Source organism: Callorhinchus milii, unplaced genomic scaffold, assembly GCF_018977255.1.
Source record: "Callorhinchus milii isolate IMCB2004 unplaced genomic scaffold, IMCB_Cmil_1.0 Scaffold16, whole genome shotgun sequence".
Lineage (NCBI taxonomy): Eukaryota > Metazoa > Chordata > Chondrichthyes > Chimaeriformes > Callorhinchidae > Callorhinchus > Callorhinchus milii.
The window spans coordinates 3,146,079-3,167,932 of NW_024704757.1; positions in this window are offsets into that span (position 1 = coordinate 3,146,079).

The following is a 21,854-nucleotide window of genomic DNA, read 5'->3' on the forward strand; positions in this document are numbered from 1 at the left end:
CCCAATCTATGATTCCCTGAATTGAATACCTTGTAAACAGTTTTTTTTTAACGTTATTAGACTATTATTTTCTTCACACTTTTACCATTTGTTCATCATTTTATTTCTTCACCTACAAAAGACACATTTGCTCCATTTTACAGTAAATCCTGTGAAGCGCTTTGAGACATCCTCCTTGGGGTGAAAGGCACCGTTTCAAATGTAAGGATCATTATAATTATTATTATCATCCACCTTGCATGGAAATGCAGTTTAACAAGTATATTTTACCTTTGATAAAATTAAAACCTATTTTGGTAAGGTAGAATGTCTCTTTGCAGTATGAATTCTGCCTTGTCAGGCAGTGACACTGTTGGTCGTATAGAGAACTACAATAGAAATGGAGACCTGGAGACTGAAACTGAGATGAATGGAACCTGAATATTTTGGTTTTGAAGGATGTATTATGGCTGGCTCACATTACTGGAGGTAAGATTGGAACCCAACTCGCTGACTTTAGAAACACTTATGCACACAGTTCCAATTCGACCTAACAAGCTCAACAACTTGCATTTATACAATGTCCTTTACACTGGGTAGTGTCTCAGAGGGCTGGGCAATGGTGTAGTTTATGACCAGGTCGGGGAGAAAAGGGAACTGACTATAGGCGCTACAGACTGTAGCTCAGGACTTGTCTTCTCAACAAATGGCTATGTAATCCAGGGATGAATTAAAGTCCTTGGACTTTTTAAAATTTGCAAATATGTCAATAGAACCAAAAAGCCATAGGAATGTATAACACAGAAGATAGCCATTTGGCCCATCATGTCTGTGCTGTGTCTTTGAATGAACAATCAATTCAGTACCATTGACCTGCCTTTCCCCCATTACCCCTACAAATGANTTTTTCTTTTAGATATCTAACTTGTTCCTTCTTGAAAGTTACTATGGATTCTTCCTTTATCAACCGGCAGGTATTACACATCCTAAAAACTATGTAAAAAATCCTCCTGGTCTCCTCCCACTTGTTCCCTCTTGCCAATTATTTTAAATTAAAGTCCTCTAGTCACTGACTCACCGAGCAGTGGAAATAATTTCTTCCCATCGAGTCTATCAAACATCATTTTGGAGACCTTGATCAGGTCTCCTTCAACCTTCCCTGTATCATCCCAGTAAATCTCTTCTAACCCTCTTTGTGACCCAGACATCCTTCCTAAAGTGGGGTGACTTAAACTGGACACAATATTCTAACTGTGGTCTAAGTACCAGGTTAAGCATTACCACTTAGGCTTTATATTCTATATCCCTATTTATAAATCCCATTAGGTTTTTTTCACAGCTTTGCCCACCTTTAAATATTACTGTCATAACTACACAATTGAGATCATTAATGGCTTTTGCATTATGAGTTATATTTTTTTATATAACCTTAAAGAACCAGAGGGGCAAAATCTGCAGTATTCGAAGCATCTTTCATGTTAATTAAAACGAAGAACACATTAAGAAATACCGCAAATGTTGCCCCATTATATCCCATCCAATTAGCCAGTGTTTCTGTAAAAGGTTGGCAGCTAGGCTTGCCATTAGAAAGTGTGTGTTCTCCTACGGTGTGACATAAGCAGCGGAATCCTTAAGAATGCTTGTGTGGGGATGGTGCCAACGCCTTCCTAGGAGAGATCACGATCTGGTCCTCAGAACCACAAACACTGGAGTATTCTCACTGAACAGGCAGTGTGCTAGAAACAGTTCTGTTGTAAAATTGGACTGTGACTTGTTTTCCATTTGATTCTGATCACTATAGTAACATTGGAAAGAGCTGGGAAAATGGGAACATTTCTTCTTCCCACTCACAATGATATCAGCTTTCATCCCACTCACACACATACACAATGCTTCTCTTCCAAATTTCAATAGGATTCAGACGTCAAACCAGCATATCCGAAGCTGTCCTTGCAATGAAATGATTACTGCTGCATTGCAACTTTTTACCCTGAGGGTAATTAATGGAACCAGAGGGTATCAATGAAGGGTGGTTAAAGCCAGAATACTGGCCTGGCTCGATGCTGTGATGGGATGATGGTAAGCGGGTGTTCTGGAAGGATGAGATCAAATAGACCAAAGAGTCTTCTTCATCCAAATCTCTTATGATCTTGTGAAAAGAGAGTACATGTTGCTTGGAGCTGGTTTGAGGCAAACCAAACTTTGTTGATCTCCCACACAGGATGAAGGACCTCACATGTGAATGTGAATGTACCTCAGGCGCTGACAGTAACAGCATCCAAGGCTGCACTCTCCACCTCTCAAAGCCAGACTGGAACCTTGGCGTTCTGTTCGATCCTGAGCTGTCGTTTCATCCTCATAATCAGCGCCACAACTGGCACCGCCTTCCATCACCTCCGGAATATCGCTAGACTACGGCACTACCTCACCCCTCACGCTGCTGAAACTGGTCCACGCCTTTATCACCTCAAGGCTGGACTATGGGAACTCTCTCCTCGCCGGCCTTCCCGGCCCTCCCTCCACACTGCAGGTCATTCAGAACTCTGCAGCTCGTGTACTGTCCCGCACCAGACACCGCGCCCACATCACTCCCACCCTCGCTCGCCCCCACTGGCTCCCCATCCCCCAGAGGATCGAATTCAAGATCCTCATCCTCACCTACAAGGCCATTCTGCTGCTTCTGAATGATTGTCCTGCAATGTATTACATGGATGCTATACATGTTTATTGCCACTAGATGTAGGTAGTGTACTTTGTAAATACTCCATTGACATTTATAGGTAATAAATCTGTAATTTCACAGTTACACTTAACTGCATTCTCTTGGGGTTTAATGTTTTGGATGGTGGCAATGTCCAGTCTAGTTATATATATATATGAAAATGTCCTAAATAGATGACATTACACCCCTGTAATTACACACTGCTGAAATGTTCCAAACTTCCAAACCCCATTTTGAAAAAAAAGTGCCAACAGCAGGAGTATAAATTAAATTGGAAGAACATCTGGATGTGTAGAGGATTGAGCAATTGTGCCCAGAAATGATTGGAAATTCAGTAATTTCAGGCTTTTCTACCCAAGAGTTTAATTTATTGAAGCAGCCGAGCGATTCAAAGCAGTGGTGTTAAAGGGGGAAATTAGGTTAAGAAGTGCTATTAACAGTGAGAAAGGGAATGAATGGATTTCCTGAGCTGAGCAATCTGGATTTTCACAGCATCAAAACTTAGGAGCAACAGGATGGCTAGCGATAGCAATAACCCAATCAAACACTCATTACCAACTAGAGCCTGCGTGGAAGGAGCCTTAATAACAGGCAGCTGGAGAAGGGTTTGAGAGCTCTCTGATAAATGGAGCTCAATTTATGAAATAAATAACATAGAAATATAGGTAGCTGGAGCAGAACATCATTTCATATCAGTATTTGCCTGCCCTTCCCTCTCCTATATGTCACTCCCATAAATTAGAGTCTAAATGGGTTGGTTATTCCACAATCCATGGTCTAACAGAGGTAGCCCATGCCCATCAATCTGACAAGTGCCAGTAAACTAAGTTTATCTAAAGCCCACTCTGATTTGGTTACAATTCACAATGTCTTGAAGGCTCATTTTTGGTATTTCTGTACTCTGTACAGTACAACAACAACAAAATTACATTTCTATAGTGCTTTTCATGTCAGGGGGATGTCCCAAGGTGCTGGACAGTCAGAGTCTCGGACCCAAGCTGGGGGTCGGAATCGGGGAGGGTGGGGGACCAGGGTGATTAAAAGCACAGTCGAAGAGTAAGGTCTTGAGATAGGTCTTGAAGTGGACAAGGGAGGGGGCGAGGCGGAGGGACTGCGGGATGGAGTTCCAGAGGGTGGGGGAAAAATGGCAGAAGACCTGCCCACCAATAGTGGGGAGAGTGAGACGGGAGATGTGAAGCAGGCCGGAGCCCGCTGAGCAGAGGGGGTGAGCAGGATGGTAGGGGGTTAGGAGGTTGCAGAGGTAGGGGGGAGCAAAACCATGGAGGGCTTTGAAGGTGAGGACCAGGATTTTGAACTGTATCCTCTGTGTGATGGGAAGCCAGTGGAGTCGGGCGAGGATGGGGATGATAGGGTCACGGAGTTTGGTGCAGGAGATGACACGGGCTGCAGAATTCTGGATGATCTGCAGCCTGTGGAGGGAGGAGTTGGGGAGGCCGACAAGCAGGGAGTTTGCATAGTCAAGCCTCGCTGTACTGAAAGCGTGTATGAGGGTTTCAGCACCTGTGGTGTGAGACAGTGGTGGAGCCGGGCGATGTTGCAGAGGTGGGGGAAGGCAGAGCTGGTCATGGCGCAGATGTGGGGTAGAAAGGATAGTTGAGGGTCAAACAAGACCCCAAGTTTCCGGACTGGGTTAGTAAGGTGGAGTGTGCAACCATGGAGGGTGATGCTGTCAGCGCCTGAGGTGTGGAGGTGCTGACGGGAGCCAATCAGGAGAGCCTCAGTCTTGTTGACCTACACTATTAATACAGGCACTACACATCACAGTAAAATCCATTCAAGCACTTTGAGACATCTCAATGACGTGATAAGTCTGAAATGCAAGTATTATTATATCATGCACAATATTAAATGATAGAGTTTGGGTCCAAGGCAATTTGACAGATTTTGGAATTTTTGTGTTGACACTGTGAACTGTGAGTGAGTTTCAATTTTTGCAGCTTGTGACAATCATCTGATTTCCCCCTGAGTTCAGATCTGTCGTGCAAGGCACTCGGAGATTACGTTTTACTGGCAAGAGATAAATTGAATTGGCTCCGGCTTTGGCTACAGGACATGCACGTAAAACATAAAGCGTCTTGAAGTCAACTGTGACTGGGGGCGTCTGTGGAAATCTGATAATGCCTTACTATATAAAAATATAATACAATCGAGCCCTCAGTGGAGTGATATTTATCTGCTTTCTCAAGGACTGACACACAATCTGATCCATCAACCCTGAGAAAGATTGGCCAGCGGGGGCGATGAACCAGATTGAGGTGACCCATGTCAGGCATTGCCTAATTGATTTCAGAGCACTTTCAGACAAATGTAATTTTTTCTGTTTCTAATTTTTTGGCAAATCTTGGCAGTTTCAGCCTCAGTTCAGTGTCCTGGAACAATGTGGGGCCTGGCTGATAGACCCGAGAAACTCTCAGATACCGACAATCCGGGGAAAGCTCCAAGCACCTCGGAGATTGCTTCTGGCAGGGGAGCCTGGGAGCAGATTTAAATTCTGTTCAGATTATAGACCGAAACATATGCTGGGCACAGACACAGCAATGTACCCCTCTTTCTACCAAAGCCACGTTTCCTCACTAGTTTACTGTTACGCATCACCATTGTTCACAGAATCAAGGTAAAGGCTTCAGGCAGGCATAGAGCATTTCTCCATCAGGTCCATCTTTTTCCATAAAGATTCTTTCAACAACAACAACTTGCATTTATGTAGTACACTTCACACGGGATAGAGTCTCAGAGCGCTTAACAGAGACTGAGCTTGAAGCTGAGCTGGGGGGAGAGAGCATGGTTGAAGAGGAAGATCTTCAGATGTGATCTGAAAAGAGTGAAGGAGGGGGCAAGGCAGAGGGATTGGGGGAGAGAGTTCCAAAGTTTCAGAGCATAGTGGCTGAAAGCACGGTCGTCAATGGTGAAGCGAAGGGTACAAGGGACAAGCAAGAGATCCGAGCCAGCCGAGCAGAGGCAGCTTGTGGTGGAGCGGGGAGTAAGCAGGTCGGAGAGGTATGGAGATGCCAAGGTGTGAAGGTATTTGTAGATGAGTGTGAGGATCTTGAAGTCGATCCGTTCTGGCATAGGAAGCTAGTGGAGCCTGGCGAGCACTGGTGTGATGGGTGTACAGAGTTTAATAACAGCATCTTTCATGTAGGGAGAACAGCATCTAGGCTGATACTATCAAATATAAGGATTATTTATTTATATAATGGTCTGAAGGGTCTTCTTCATCCTTGTGTCTCTGCTGATCTTGTGATGGGATCATAGATTGATTTCATTAACATTGAGGGCAATACCAAAGTAATTAGCCAAGTTAACAATATGTCAATTGTCTATTAAATAAGATGAGGCCATAGTGGAGGAATGGATCTTGGAGGACACTGCGTTTAATTCTTCTCCAACAGGACTGACGTCCGTGACTGTTGGGCGAATTTAAGATACAGTAATTACCAAAGAAGCAAAGGATTGATGAGGAGGAATTTTGTTTAACACTGAAGAGTTGCTAGGATGTGGAATGCCCTGTTGGATGTAATTGTTTAGGCAAGATCCATATTAGCTTTCAACAGAATGTCCTCTCAATGTGAAAGGGGCTACATAAATATAAATTGGGTTATATGGAACTAGATACTTGAAAGCTAGGGCGAGGATTTTGAACTCTATCCTCTGGGGGATGGGAAGCCAGTGGAGCTGGACGAGGATGGGGGTGATGGCATCACGGAGTCTGGCGCGGGAGACTGGACGATCTGCAGCTTGTGGAGGGAAGAGTTGGGAAAGCCGACAAGCAGGGAGTTGGCATAGTCGAGCCTAGATGTGATGAATACTAGATATCTAAAGAGGAGTATTATGCAGGGAAATGTGGAGTGGGAGGCAAATTACTGGAACTTTGGAAAGCTATAGGATGCTCCCTTAATGTTCATTTTTGAAAGCATTTTGTAAACCCCTTATTGCTTTGCTTATCAACAACTTGCTACCCCGTGCGAAGGGCGCTGTGTAAATGCATCTCGGAGCGCTTGAGAGTGGTAGAGTCTGACCCCGAGCCAGGGGGAGATGGAAGTGACCATAAGCATGATCAAAAAGGAAGGTCTTTAGAAGGGATTTGAAAGTGGGGAGGGAGGAGGCAAGGCGGAGGGATTGAGGGAGAGAGTTCCAGAGTTTTGGGGCTGAAGGTTCAACACTCCAAATGCAAGACAATTTGCACTTATACAGGGCCTTTCATGGCAGGAGGACATCTCAAAACTTACTTTGAAATATAATGACTGTATTTTGTGGGAAAACAGGCATTATAGCAAGTGAATGACCAATTTTATATGGGGATTGTTGGCCAAGACACCAGGAAAAACTTGTTTCCCCCCCACCCACGCACCCACCTCCAATTGTGCCATGGGATATTTGAAGTCTCCAGGGGCCTCGGTTTAACTTCTCATCTGACAGCACACCCCCAGCACTGTGTTGGAGCATCAGCCTAGATTATGTGAGTTTTCACCATTTTTCAGCCTGCCAACCACTCGCAGAAACGCTGAGAAATTAATTTGAACGATTGTTTTGTCTGTGAAATGATGAAAACAAATGGCCAACTGGTAAGTAATTCACATTACAAAGGACATTATTAGCAAGTCCACAAAATGGAGATAGCCCTACAGCCACAATGCAACAAAATGTAATGCCTTTACTCACCACCAGACAGCATAAAATCCAACTCTCCAATGCAATGTCTGTTCACCATTCATGTCATGTCACTTGACACAACATTGCGTGTGAGCTTTGTGCAGAAAGCCAAACCTTCTGATTTATGTCAATTGCAATACCACTTGGAGTTTGCTGTTCAGTTATACACACTGAGCTGAATTTTTGATGGAGTTCAATCTTCGGTCGCTAGACTCGATTTGTGAAATTGCTGCACTTTCCATTTATTTTGAATGACTGTATTTACAGTTTGTACATCGAGTTGCACCACATTTCCTTCTGGCTCTGTAGCAAGAAAAAACCTGAAAAGCAGGATAGAAATGTGATTATTAACAGAACAATGGAGTTCAAGGGTTATTCTGTGGTCTTGATATCAAATAACTGCTGGTGGTCCCTTAACTCTCTACTTCCCAAGTCTCTGTCCGTCTCTTTAACAACAAATTACATTTGTATAGTGCCTTTCACGTCTCAAGGCACTGAATTCTTATTGTTTTCCCCCTCTACAGCTTTCTGGGATAGAGCGTTCCACATCTTCACAACTCCCTGTGTGAGGAAACGCTTTGTGACCTCAACTCTAACCGTCTTGACTCTGACTTTTAACTTTCTTCCCCTTGTACGCTGGAACAATGGTTGCTCAAGTACACAACCAAAACTGACGCTTGTGTGTTTTTTTTAAAAAACGTACTTTGTGAAATGCGCTGGGGGAATAAAAAGACTTTAGTCCCAGATACCAGTGGTGTTTGTGCTCACGAGGAATTAGTAGAAACTCCAATTTGCACAAGTGCCATAATGCCAGCCTGATGTATATTTAAAGAGAGCACAGCGACCATAATCAACAGGAAACCTGCTAGGAAGCAAGGTCCATGTGGACCAGATGGTAGAGTTAGATGGTTGTCACTTACTTAAAAGTGCAAGTGTCTGTTTTATAAATAAGTGTTTCTCTCTAAAGCCTCTCTTTTAACTCTTTGCTCCCTGCACTAAGGCAACACCTGCAGCCTTCTGCATGCACAAGAGAGATTGTGTAAGCTTTATCTCTCTCCATCCAATTACCCAGATAGGCCGTGGGACCAGATAAGCACATGTGCTGATGCAGATTAAAGGCTAAGTGAACAAAATCATACCAGGATCTCCAGTGATCAAACTCTGCAAGCAGATCTTTGCCACTAACTGATTATCAGCCTTTGACGTAAACATTTCAACATTGAATTGATATAAATGGGAGTTCAGTTCCAATTAATCCCCTTTTCTCATTAATTAAATGTTTGTTAGCCCGGAGCTCAGTAACCAAGGTCTTTTCAGAATCTGCTGCCCCTCAATACGTCCCATTCCTTGTCTGACAATATCTTGTCACAATAAACATTAGGACACATGTTATGCTGCTTAGATTAAATCTTACAAACATAAGACGCATTTGAATCACATGATGATACAGATGTTTGAGAGAATTATCAGGAGCTTTCTTGAGCCTAGACATTCCATCAAAGAGACAAGTTGCTTGAGACTGAGTGGGCAAGCTTCCATTTCCGCACCGGCCAATAAACCAATCCTCTAAAACCCATTTGCTTTAAAAATTCACATCAATTGGATACAACGGTATTGCGGTGACTACTTTTTTTAATCTAAGCTTTTAGAAGCACGGGGACTGATCTGAGTTATTGCTATCTGTAGCTACTGCTTCAAGTCATGTCACACCCAAGATGTACTCATTGACTTCTTTAAGATGCTATCCTGCGTGAAGGGGATTATATAAATACAAATTGGTCTTTTGTGTTATGCCAATACTCTTCTCTTCAACTCGCTGTGTGCAAACTGGCTGCCGCATTCGCATACAAAATACAGTCACTGCACTTTATAGTAAATCCTGTTTGGTTTGCTTTGCAATTTCCTCCCAACATGAAAGGCGCTGTATTAAATGTATTATTACTATTATTATTATTAATCTGTCATTTGGAAACTACAGAGTAGAGATTGCTGAACCATTCCAGACACCTGAAACATTAACAAAGTTGGGTTGAGTTTTGCGATGTGATTTAATCAGAGGTTAATCCATTGACACACACCCCATCACACTGTGCAATTAATGCGGAGATAGGTTTGGAATGAATAATGTGGACAGTGCAACACTCGTTTGATTTCTTAAAGGCAGAACAGTGTAGGTGGGTAAAGGTTACTCAGGTTTCCAGGCAGGTATCTAACACGTGGGTAAACCTTTCACCATGTTTAAAGGGTATCCAAACCAGACTGAGAGTCCCATATGTGCGTCACCTACACATAGAAATTTAGCTGCATCTGCAATGGAGTGTGCACTGTCTCTTCAGAGGGTGCACCCTGTTTATCTAATTCTGGAGAATATTAGGCACATGAGAGCCAAAGATTGTAGATCCTAAAGTGTGCATTTGGGTACTGCTGGTGTCTAACCAGCAAGCCTGTCCAGCTAGGACCACATGACTTGTTAGGACTTCGGTTTGCAGCGTTAACAGTAGCTGCATGGGAAGAATCCCTTGCCCCAATGACTGGTCTGCCCATCCAAGTCCTGCCAATGATCCAGGCTGTTTTGTCATCGGCAGTGCCCTGGAATACTGCGGACTCGACTGATCTAGGAACCAGAATTAGAGACCGCCAAAGAGGGTAGACTCGATTCCAACAATCTGTTGCCTAGCTTGGGAGTCAGCTCAGCTCCAAAATTTGGATTTGGATTAAGAACTGGCAGTTTGCATTAAGAACTGGCTGAGTGACAGAAAGCAGAGGGTGGTGGTTAATGGGTGTTTCTCGAAATGGAAGGAGGTGTACAGCGGTGTCCCCCAGGGATCGGTATTGGGACCACTGCTCTTTCTAATATACATTAATGATCTGGACTTGGGCATAGGGAGCACTATTTCCAAGTTTGCAGATGATACAAAGTTAGGTAGAGTAGTAAATAGTGAGGAGGACTGTAACCAACTGCAAGCAGACATACACAGAATGGTGGAATGGGCTGACATGTGGCAGGTGGATTTCAATGTGGATAAGTGTGAGGTGATACACTTGGGTAGGAAAAATGATAGGAGGCAATATAGACTTGGGAGCTCAATCTTAAGGGGGGTGAACGTAGAGAGATCTGGGTGTTTAAGTAAGCAAATCATTAAAGGTAGCGGGGCAGGTAGATAAGGCAGTAAAAAAGGCATTTGGTGTACTCAGCTTTATTAGTAGGGGCATAGAGTAGAGAGGTTAGCTATACAACACACTGGTTAGGCCTCAGCTGGAGTACTGCGTCCAGATCTGGACACCTTACTTCAGGAAGGACGTTAAGGCACTGGAAAGGGTGCAGAGAAGATCCACAAGAATGATACCAGGAATGGGGAACCTTAGCTATGAGGACAGGCTGGAAAACTTAGGACTTTTCCCATTAGAGCTGAGAAGGTTACGCTGGGACCTGATAGAGGTCTTCAAGATCATGAAAGGTTTCGACAGGCGAGATAGGGAAAAGCTGTTTCTGCTCGTAGGTGTGTCTGTGATCCGTGGTCACAGTCATAAGATATCTACCAAAAGAAGCAGAGGGGAGGTTAGAAGAAATTTTTTCACTCAGCGCGTTGTTGGAATTTGGAATGATCTGCCTGAAAGGGCAGTGAAGTTCGATTCGATAACAGGTTTTAAGAGAGAACTGGCTAGGAGAAGACAGGTTTGCAGGGTTATGGGGAGAAAGCTGGTGATTGGGGTTAGTGAAAGTGACTTGCTCTGTCAAAGAGCCGCACAGACTCGATGGGCCGAATGGCCTCCTTCTGTGCCATAACATTCTATGAATCAAAGAGACCCTGCTTACCTGCCTCTCTACATGTCCCCCCACACCCTCCGTCCCCCCGTCCCCTGGAGGGATGGCCTCCCCTCTCAGAGACTACGATCACTGTGACTTCAGCTGAAACACTCTCTTGCGTTTTGGTTTGAACTAAGTTGTTGGTTTTGAACGGTTGAAAGAGCCCAGGGCTATCTTTAACACTGTGCGTTGAGGGGGAAGTGAGCACAGGCCTGACCATAGCTCCAGAGAGTTGTTGGGTTGGTGGGTATGGGGGGTGTGGGGGGGAGGGGCACCTTTGGCAAAACACTGGTTCAGGTTAGACAGTCTCTTTTCCTGGCTGTTTTAATTAACTATTGTTTAAGCCATTAGCACACCTGTACAGCATCCCCAATGACAAGGTGACATTTCATTTCTAAATGTCAGTAACACAGTCCTTGGGAATAGCTTTAATATACATAACATACAATGTAGTGCAAGGAGATTTGGGTCATTAATATTAATAAAGCATTAATACATTAAGCAAGAGGATACATTTAATATCCTCCTTACATATTGATATTTCTAGTAAGATAAACTGAATTAGTTTAGCAAATGTTTTGCATTAATCTCCCTAGGGGGGAAGTAAGCGGGGTCTCTTTGGGGTTGAGCTAGCTGCAAGGTGATGTGGATTGGCAACGGATCGAGTCCCCCCTCTGTGATTGTCTCCAGTCTGGTTCCTAAGCCAGGCAAGTTGGGCTGAGTAGAGTGGGCAGAGTGATCCTGGGGTGGGGGGGAACATGCAGTGGGAAAGCTTGCTAGGCAGTGCCCTCAATAGCAACCTATCCAGTTTAAATTAGCAAAACTCCACAGTTATCCCAACAGATACTCTGGGAACCCCAAGCTTTGGCACTTGCCAGCCTCCGCCTTTGTTGCCTCTAACAGTTTCTCCTCCAGCCCCCTCACTGTAATGTCTGGCGTCAGCGCCTCAGCACCTCAGGCTCTGGCAGCATCAACCTCCATGGTCGCACACTACAACTCACCAAAGCCAGTCAGGAACCGAGGTGTCTTGTTCAACCCTCAACTGTCTTTTCTTCCCCACATTCCAAGCCATGACCCGCTCTGCCTTCCCTCACCTCCGTACCATCGCCCGACTCCACCACTACCTCACCCCTCAGGCCGTTGAAACTCTTGTTCATGCCTTCATCACTCTAGGCTCGACTATGCAAACGCCCTGCTTCCCAACTCCTCCCTCCACAGTCTGCAGATAATCCAGAACTCTGCAGCCCGTGTCCTCTCCTGCACTAAACTCTGTGACCCCATCTCTCCCATTCTCACCCGACTCCATTGGCTCCCTATCCTTCAGAGGATCCAGTTCAAGATCCTGGTCCTCACCTACAAAGCCCTCCATGGCCTCACCCCACCCCACCTCTGCGACCTCCTAACCCCCTACCAACCCGCCCGCTCCCTCCTCTCAGCCGGCTCTGGCTGCTCCACGTCCCCCAACCCACCCACCCCACCATTGGCAGGAGAGGCTTCAGCAACTCTGCCAACCTCTGGAATTCCATCCCCCAATCAGTCCGCCTCGCCCCCTCTTTAGCCTCCTTCAAGTCCCACCTCAAAACACTCCTCTTTGACCATGTCCATCAGTCACCTCCCTTCCCCTCCCTTCTCCCCCCCGACCCCAGCTCGGGTCTGAAATGTGTACACTGTCCAGCGCCTTGGGATGTCCTCCCGACATGAAAGGCGCTATACAAATGTAATGTTGTTGTGGTAGTTCCGTTCTTCCTAGGTATCAGCCTGAATTTGAGCTCTCTCAGTTAGAAGGTTGTGGTTTCAAGCCCCACATCAGGCCATGGAGCTCATAATCTTGGCTGAAACTCCATTGCAATGCTGGAGGAACACTGCACTTTCAGAGAAGCCATCCTTCAAATGAGACATTAAATTGAGACGACATATGCCTGTTCAGATGGAAGCTAAAATTCTCATGGCACTATTGAAGAAGACAAGGGAGTTTCTCTCTGCCGTTGACCTGGCCAACAATCCCCCAAATAAGATCAGTCAATGTTTGAGGCACATCACTGTACAAACTGGCTGCCACTTTTGCCTACAAACAGTCACTACGCTTTACAATAAATCCTAAAATACCAATTGCACACAGTTGTGGGATATTACCCCCAGAAAGTGATCCACCAATCAACGAACAACCTAGTTCCTACTTACTGCTAGTTAAACAGAGGCGTGTAGAGTAAGGACACTTGACTACGGTTTCGCCCTGCCCGGGAATCGAACCCGGGTCCTCTCATGTCAAGGCAAGTGCTTTAACCAATACACTACAGGACGCTACATGGCTTTTTACTCCATCAATGAAGCGTAAATGGTTTAAAATGTTTTAATTAAAAATTGTGGGTAGATTAATTGATTAATTGGCAATGAAACCTGCCTTGCCCTAATTGGTGTTTTTGTTGTCTAGATTAATGGCAATCAGGGTGTGCACTGGAGTTTAACCAGCAAACAATCCAGTGGAGCCGTCCTTTGGATGAGACGTTAAATTGCGGTCCCATCTGCCTGTTCAGATCCCCCTGTACTCCAGAGAATTGTATTTAATGTGTTATTTCTCTCCCACAAAGTGGAAACCGTTACGGGAAAGATTTCTCTAATGCACAAATATTAATTAGGAAAAGAAATTCAATAATAGACCAGTCTCTGTCCAGAGGAATACCATGTGCCACACCAAGTGATAATAATATTCCTTGCATTTGATATACGCCGTATCACATATCAGATGTCTCGAAGCGCTTCGCAGGATATACTGTAAAGTGGATTGACTAATTTGTGGGTAATATGTGAATAGTCTGGATCACAGAATTCAGAACTCCACAGCCTGTATCCTCACCCCTACCAAACTCTGTACCCCCGCAACACCCCAGTACTTTCCTGACTCCACTTGGCTCCCCCTTCCAGAATGGAATAATTTCAAGATCCTCAGACTCAGCTATAAATCACTTCAGGCCCCGGCACCTCCGTACCGCGTCACCTGCCGACACCGCGCCTCTCTCCACCTGCTCCCTTCGCCCAACCGTCTCAGACCTTCTGTACATCCCTCAAGCCCTCTCCCTCTCTCCTCTCCACAATTGGTGGCCATGCCTTCAGGCACTTGTGTCCGGCATTTCTCGAACTCCTGCCTTCAGCCCCTCTGCTTTGCCCTTAAAGACTGCTCTTCAACGGAGACCTGACACCGTTCCTTTCTCCCTCTGACTCTCACACCGGCACCACAAACACACAGAGACTCACACTCGCGCACCGCACACAGAGACTCACACTCGCGCACACAGAGAGAGACTCGTGAGCGCGCACAGACACACACACACACAGAGACACACACACACACAGACAGTCACACACACACACAGACGCTCACACACACACAGACAGTCACTCACACACACACAGACAGAGACACTCACACAGAATCCCAACAGTTGGGTCTCCGAGTGCAGCGAAGCCCATTTTCCCGCTTGTGCCGCACCGCGCACGCGCGTCCGCAGCCGCCCCGCCCACGGCGACGTGGGATGCACAGCGCGAGCGGCCGCGGGCCGGGCCCGGCCCTGCACGCCTCGCGGGGGCTGCGGCTGTTCCTGGCGGCGGGACAGCGGGGCCGCGCTTCCCTACCGGTCCAGGCCATAAGCCTGTGACCAGGGGTGGACTCTAAGCGCGTGAATAAAGTGTGTCGGAGTAACGTGAGCAGGAGGTGTCGTGCCGTAAACATGAGCACGTGGGACGAGCTGTGCCGCCACAGCGGGGCCGCAGACCCGCTTTCCGACCGGAGGAGAGGCGCGCCGAGCGGCGGGGAGACCGCGGCTTTGCGAACCGCTCCGTCCCGCGTGCAAACGGCAGTCTCCTCCCTATTAATTATACGCCAATGGCGACTGTCCCTGCCCCCCCCCCCCCCCCCTCCCCCGCACCCCCGTGCGAACGGCCAAACGCACCAGTCCCTCCGGCGTCGTGCAAAACGGCCGCGCTCCCTTCACCTGCCCGGGGAGCCACGCGGTGAGGAGAGGGCGGCGCGCGGTGACGGTTGGCGGTTGGCGAAGCGGGAGGTTTGAATGTGTGATGGCGGTTGGCGGTTGTGCCCGGGGCGGGCGGGCGGGCGGTGGGCGGTGTCTCTCTGCCTGTGGAGCTGTGCCAAGAGCGAGTGACGGATAAACCGATCCCTTTTTTTTTGTCTGTTCATTGAATAGCTTTGGTTTTCATTTCCTCTTTTTTTAAAAAAAAACTTCAAAGAAAATAGAGATTTTTAAAAAAATATATTTTTGGAAATATATATATATTGATATATATATATGAGATTTTTTTATATAGCAAAGTTTTCCAGTCGCACTTGTTTTGCTCCCCTCCCTCCCCCCAAAAAAAAACTTCAAGGGAAGGTTTTCCTTCTCTCCTCTCCCAACACTTTTCTACTCAGAGGGAAGCCTCAGCTCTTAATGATTTAATATGATTATAACTCAGCCAAAGTCATGCAAATTGTTCCAATTAATGCTGGTGTTTCTTTATAGCAAAACCGTTTTGGGGTTAAAAAGACACTTTGGAAACTTGACTCTGCCCTTTCAGTAGAAACCCCTTTTTTTCTCTTATTATTGCGGTGAGGAGGCTAAAAGTGCGGACAGGAACCAGGACTAATTTTTACATTAATCTCAAAAAAATGTAGGAAATTAATGATGATAATCGTTGCATTTGATGTAGCACCTTTCATGTCAGAAGGATCTCTTGAAGGGCTTCGCAGGATGAAACAACAACAAATTGCACTTATATATAGCGTAGCGCCTCTCACGTCAGGAGGACAGACATCCCAAGGTGCTGAAGGTGAAGTGACTTGTGTATTTTGTAGACAAACTCACAAAACAACAACAAAATTACATTTTTGTAAAGCGCCTTTCACGTCGGCAAGACGTCCCAAAGTGCTGGACAGTCAGCCTTTCGGACCCTAGCCGGGATCGGGGAGGGCAGGGCAGGGGAAAGAAGGTGACCGAAGGCATGGTCGAAGGGGAGGGTCTTGAAGGAGGCAAGTGAATGCGGGATGGAGTTCCAGAAGTTGGGGGCAGAGTGGCTGAAGGCCGGCCCGTCAATGGTGGAGTGGGCGAGGCTGGGGACATGAAGCAGGACGGAGCTCGCTGAGCTCACTTGCTTTTGCTCACTTTCCTTGTGATTTTAAAATCTAAGGTTGTAGACTGGCTTGACTGTGCTTGCCTTTGAATCAGAGGGCTCTGGGTTTAACAACAACAGCAACAAATTACATTTGTATGGCACCTGTCACGTTAGGAGAATGTCCCAAGGCGCTGGACAGACAGAGTTTGGGTTTAAGCCCCATGTTGGGGCTCTTTGACCCAAATAGTCTATGCATTGCATTAACGGAGGCACTGTCCTTCGAATGAGAAATTAAACCAAGGCCCCATCAGCCTGTTCAAGTGTATGTTAAAGATCCCAATGGCGCTATTGGAAAAGAGAAATGAGTTTCTCCCGGTGTCCTGACCAACAATCCCCCAAATAAAATTGATCGTTTACTTCATGGCTGTTTGTGGGATATTGCTGTGCGCAAATTGGTTGCCACATTTCGTTTCAAATAATGCCATGGGATCTACCAAGGAGGTCCATTGCTTGCCTTCTACCTGTAATTGATCTGGGTTCATGGAAGTTGTTTGTTGTCTGTTAAATGATCTGCTCTTTGCCCTTGTATGGAAAGTGCAGAACCATGTTCTGGAACTCGGTTTCAAACCAGATAGTTCCTTTACCTACTGCATCACTACGAAGCTCAAAACCCAACCATTTCATGCCTGGCTACTTTCCACATATGTGTCTTTGACTGCTCAGAATTACAGAATTGTGGTTCCCAGGATTTGTGACATGTAAGTAAAAGTAGATGACTCCTCTTGGGCAGCAGTCCTCGTTCTCCCAATAGCAAGCGTACTCGATACACCGTGTTTCTTGTCACCTTTACATTGATGGCTGGTTGTTTATAGCCAGCCTAATCTTTGAGTAACCTGATTTAGATATGATCTTCATGAAGCAGTTTTGCTTCCTTTCTGAGAATAATAGAAGCCAGTTACTGTCTTAAGGTAACAGCTGCCTTTCTCTCACCCGCACCCCAGGGGAGAATGTGGTGTTAAACAATTAACTGTTCCCTGAGTACCCAGTGCCACTAATGAACAGGTAATGTTAATGAACCAATCTGAATTATTCCTGTACTCAGTGTGATAACAATCCATATTTGTCCCACAATTTTGAGAAATTAGCACATTTTCTATGACTGTAGTGTCACAATGAGCTTCTTAACTTCAATGTCACATAAATGTCTGGCTTCTGTTCCTATGTCCTGATGTAAGCTTTAAAGACCCTCTGATTGTACAGAATGTTTGTCAAGGTCTCAATTGAAACAATAGTTATAATAATAACAATCCTTGCATTTGATATAGCGCCTTATCACATCATTGAGACGTCTCAAAGTGCTTCACCAAATATACTGTTTGTGTGTGTGTGTATATACTCCCAACATTATAAGGCAATCTTCACTTTGCTTATGTCCGGTCCTTCCTCCCACCATCAGTAGACGAGCTATCAGCCACTCTGCCCCTGCTCACTGGAACTCCCAACTGTAGTCTCTCTGTCTTGCCTCATCCCTCCAGAGCTTCAGAGTTTGAAGTGCTTTGAGACACACTCCTAATGTGAAAGGAGGTACAATATAAAGGTACAACAGGTGGGTGGGCAACACAATATAAATATGTTGTCTGCAATATAAATGTATTATATTGTCCACTCACCTGTTAATTCACTGCTTTGGTCTGTATTTACAAGTGGAATGCTTATTGACTTCCCATTTTCGCCCACAAATATATAATCAATTCACTTTACAGTCTATTCTGTGGAGTGTTTTGAGATGTCGAAGACGTGAAAAGCGCTATATCAAATGCAAGGATTATTATTTATTTGATTTGTCACTTTTGAATTCAAAAAATGGAAAATCTTTCTGAGAACTCAAAGAAATTAAAACAATTTTTTAAAAATGTTTGGTTCTCAGCATGAATATGAAATTGCATTAATTGCATAAATTGATCCTTACATTTGATACAGTGCCTTATCACATCATCAATGTCTTGAAACGCTTCACAGTATTTGCTGTATAATGTGGTAACCGCCTTGTTATGCATTTGACAACAAAGAAGAGATTAAGGGATAAGAACTTTAAGATTCTGGTTGAATACAAGGCTTAATGTCTGACTGAAGAATAGCTGATGAAAAAAAATAGACAGATTGCACTTTTACCAAGTTAAATTATATTTGTTGCACTTTCACCAAGTTAAATACTTTGTGAAGTAACCGGGATCCTTTAAAAGGGAACCTGCAGCTCTCTCGATGAACTGTGCTCCACTACTTCTTTACTGCAAAAAAAATCTGTACCTTGGAAGTGAAGAATGAGGGTGATTTGCTATCTGCTGACAATGAGGGCATGTTGGATGGTTAGTCTTTGAGCCTGTGTTAATTGAAAATATTTAGCTTTTATTACTGTGGAGGTGCTAGGCTTTTCAAGTTGTGTTCTATATTGGGTTTATTGAAGAAGCAAGTTGTGAAATTTCATATTGCTCTTGACATTCAGTGTGAGCTTTCATTCTGGATATGCTCAGGCCAGGTTGATGTGAAACTGGCTCCAAGGTGACATACCTGGCAACGGAATGTCAGAATTGAGCCAGCACCATGTGGTGGTCTTGTTAGTCCCATTTCTGAGCCAGACGGGCCCGCAGTATTCCAGGGCACTGCTGATGACAACACTGGCTCATCGGCTGCACCTTTAAAGGGCAGACCAGACACTGGGAGCATGGAGTCATCTCACTCAGCTCCTGTTAACACTAAAGGGAAAGCCCTAATGGGTAGGGTGGTCCTAGCTGGACAGCAGCTGGAAGTGTGTCGGACAGCAATATAAATGGCAAACTATGCGGTTTTAGCTGGTTAGACTCGAGCAGTTACCCCAATGCACAATCTGGGGTCCCCAAGCCTTGGCTATTGCCAGCCTGTTCCTAATACTCTCAGGAATTAGGTAAGCAGGATGCGTCCTTCCTGGGAGAGAGTACTTATTCCATTCCAGCAATCTAACTCTGGGATTTCTCAGCTTGGTTTGGATACCCTTAAACATGGTGATAGGTTTCTGCATGTGTCAGACACTCGGCTGACCCCAAAAAAATTACTGAATAATATCTACAATAAAAGCAGGCACCATGTCAAATGTTGCGTAGACAAGCTTCAGTAGACTAAGCTAAATTAGTAGACAGAATTTAATTTCATGGCTATTTGTGGGACATTGCTTTGATTATTGGCTGCCGTGTTTGCCTAAAAAATGTCGGGTCAGATAAAATCACCCCAGGCAAGATGTGGCCCTTGGGCCACCAGTTGAACCATGGGGCTTTAGGCTAGAGGTTCTCAAACTATGGGGCACCCTACCTGGAGAGACTTTACAGTAAAATCCTGTGAAGTGCTTTGAGATATCCTCCTGACTTGAAGGGCGCTGTATCAACAACAACAAGATTACATTTGTATAGCACCTTTCACGTCAGGAGGATGTCCCAAGGCACTGGACAGTATACAGCATTTCAGACCCGAGCTGGGGTCAGGGAGGGAGAATGGAGGGGAGGGGAAGGAGGGTGGCCGATGGCATGGTCGAAGAGGAGGGTCTTGAGGCGGGACTTGAAGGAGGCAAAGGAGGGGGCGAGGTGGAGTGATTGGGGGATGGAATTCCAGAGGTTGTTATTATTACTATTACGCAAACCTTTTGTAGCATGGGAACAGCCATCAGATTGATGCCAGTGTGTACTCCGCATGAGCCTCCGAATCATCTAAAGCAGAGGTTTGCAAATGTTGTCATAGTGAGTCTCCTCCCTAAACACAATTGTGCCCCCACCCCGAAAGTTTACTAAGACGACACAAAAGAACTGTAAATTCCTTACTTTGCAAGAATCTGAGCCATGAAGTAGAAGGGCTTTGATAAATATAGTTATAATAAGAGGATGAGTGTCAAAAGTATAAATTTTATTTCATAAAGCACCTTTATGTTGACACCAAACAATTATAGATTATGACAGTTCCCCATTGTCATGAATTTTGGTTGTCGTGGGAGGAGCTATGCTGGGACGTGGGTCCAGTCCCGCCAAACCCGGGACTGTTGGGAGGTGTGCAACTGGTGTCTCCCCAGGTGCACGCACGTGTCTCCCCAGGGAGACGTGCCCCATAGTTTGAGAACCTCTAGCCTAAAGCAACGTGGTCCAACTGGTGGCCCAAGGGCCACATCTGGCCAGGCGGGTGATTTTATCCGGCTTGAAATAATTTCCAACATTCCAACTTTCCCTCCCTCCCTGGCGAATGTCCTCCCATGGCTGTGGGAGGAGCCGGCGGTTGGGAGGACACAGCACAGAGAGCGAAAATAATACCGGCCATTTCTGCAGTGTATCAAGAAGGCAAGAGAGTCTATTTTGAGCCCCATCCTTAGCAACTGCTGGCTCCTGCCGCTGCAGAGAGTGATCCGCTTGGCTGATTAGAGGATTGAGGGGAAGAGAGGAGGAGAGAGAGTGATTGACAGATGGGGAGAGAGTGGTTGATTGAGAGGTAGAGAACAGAGTGTGATGGGGGAAAGAGTATAATAATAATCCTTGCATTTGATATAGTGCACTAGCACATCTTCGAGATGTCTCAAAACGCTTTATGGAATACATTGTAAAGTGAATTGACTATTTTCATTTCCCCGCCCTCCCCACTCTACCTCTACAAACTCCCAACCCAACCATTCCCTTTGCAGAGCAAACTCCAGCTTGTTTCATATTCATCCATATCCCCATCTGCCCCACCATCGGCATTTTGCCCCGGCTCTCTGGAGTTCCATTCCTGGAGTCCCTTTGACTTGCTCTCTCCCAACCCTCTTTCAAGGTATGACAGGACCCAACTCATTGACTACACTTTCGGTCATCTTTTCCCTTCCCCATCCCACTTCTCTCAGCTATTACCCTCATTTCAGGAGCCTAGCAGGCAGTGTCAAGCACTTTGAAATGTCCTTCAGGGAAACACAAAATATTGCTTATGTGTCCTGTGACCTTTCTCAAATAGGGAATCCAGCCCGCGGCAGCCAAAAGTTTGGACCACGTTTGCCTAAAGTATATGCCAATGGCAACAGATTATTAGACAAGTCAAATGTTAGTTACAGAAATTACCTTATATCGACACTTTGTTACAGGCTAGTTATTTTATGCACCACTTGTTTTGCAGTTGGTATTTTATAAGAAGGAACCTTAGAGATTAGATTACTTTTCTGGAATATATTTTCTTCAGTATCTTGTATTATGTACTTTTTGATTGGAAACAGATTGTACATAGAGGAGAAATGAGTTTATGGATCGAGTTAAGATGAAAACATCTAGTTCATTTTATTTCAGATAAAAACAGATGAGCACGATTACTTGGTTTGTTTTCCCATACTTGGAAATGAGAAAGCTGAAATCTATCCATGTTTCAACAACATATCAACTGAAGGTATACAGATGTATTAAGGGGGTATGGTGAAGGGTGGGGCATTGCTATTAAAGGATCTGCTGATTTCTAAAAACTTGGTGGAACCAGTGTAATGGGCTTCTCCTGTTTTCCTTTTTGTGACTGCCTTTCATTATTTTAATATTTGCAACT